Raw genomic sequence first — 1,503 nt, forward strand, 5'->3', positions numbered from 1 at the left:
TCAGAGGGCAGCACAGCAAATTGTCTGAGCAACTAAGTGAATGCCTTATCTGTTGCTGTAATGGACCTGACTCTGGTTTGACTCTTGATATTGCTATCTGATTCTGACTCCAGCTTAACCCTGGCACTGATTGCTGACTCTAGTTTGACCTTTGGCACTGCTGACTGTGGCTTGACCGCTGGCACTGTTCCCTGGCTCAGCTGTGGGCATGGCTGCCTGGTTTCTACTCCATATTCAACCCTGTGACTTCTGATCCTGATTCCAGCTCAACCTTTGGTGTGCCTCCAGCCCTGACATTTGGCACAATCCTGACTCTGTCTCTGACTCTAGCTTTGTTTCCTGGCTTCTGACCCTGGATCTGACCACCCAAGCTCTGGTCCCTGTGCCATGAGGTTGGGCTAACTGGACTGGCTTTCTGTTACATTAACTTTTTTATGATATATTTTAAATGATTTATAGGTACCTAAATTTATTTCCAAGGATGCTTTTTTTGTCCTTGTGTAGAGGTACATTGTATTGTAAAGATAAATAAATTATAATTGTATTTGATTAAATGTAAAGTCTTACAGTCCAAATAAGTTCTCCTAATTTGGATAGTGCATGTAGGACATTTCAAAGAGCTGTTTATTTCAAACATCTGTTGAACTTGGAGAAGGGAATTGTGGAATGCACTAACCTTCATAAAAAATAAGTTATGAAATCTATAATAGTTACCTCAGAGACCTTGTCTCTTCCAAAGCTCAGGCACCCCACTAGTTTGTCTAAGAAACTCACCTCCTACAGGAGCCTCTTTATTTCCAGGCTAATAAGGTAAAATATGTTACCATCAGTTTAATTTTGTATCTGTACAACTTGGATTTGGATTCAGAAGTGGATAGGATGCTAATTAAGTAATGTTGTCTAGGGATAATATGGGCCCACTCCCTGGGATGAGAATATGTAATGAGATATTTTATACTTGTGTATTTTGGACTGTATGATCATTGAGGATATTTCTCTACTTTCCATGGTTGCTCATTTCCAAATGTTTAAAATGCTTAGATTGTTTTTAACTGTAACGTTCCTTGGTGTACATAAGTTTCAAGTGATGCTAGTGAGTAATTTCAACATAAAGGCAACTGAGAACCTCCCCTGACCCCAGTGTTTCTTGTTTAATTTATAGTGGGCAATGTTGTTACATGGGAAACTTGATCTACTGTCTAAACTGGGCCAGTCTGCTAAGAAGTCCAATAATGTTCTGAGGTTCAGTTTTGTTGCCAAAGCAGGAGTTATTCAGCAGCAACAGCCAGAATAAAAACCATTAAAAGAACAAAATAGAAAGGCTAAGATCTCTGAAACCAGGGTTTATTCATGCTAATATGCACTCGAATGAAATTATGGTAGCTATTTGACTTGCTGGAATGCGTTCTTGATTATATGCAAATTTCAGTCCAGCAGGGTCAGCCACTTTGCACATGCTAGTTAACATTATTGTCATACCGGCTAACAGATTAAACTATGTGG

The sequence above is a fragment of the Terrapene carolina genome, unplaced genomic scaffold (assembly GCF_002925995.2).
Source record: "Terrapene carolina triunguis isolate 2854851 unplaced genomic scaffold, T_m_triunguis-2.0 Scaffold58, whole genome shotgun sequence".
Taxonomy (NCBI): domain Eukaryota; kingdom Metazoa; phylum Chordata; order Testudines; family Emydidae; genus Terrapene; species Terrapene triunguis.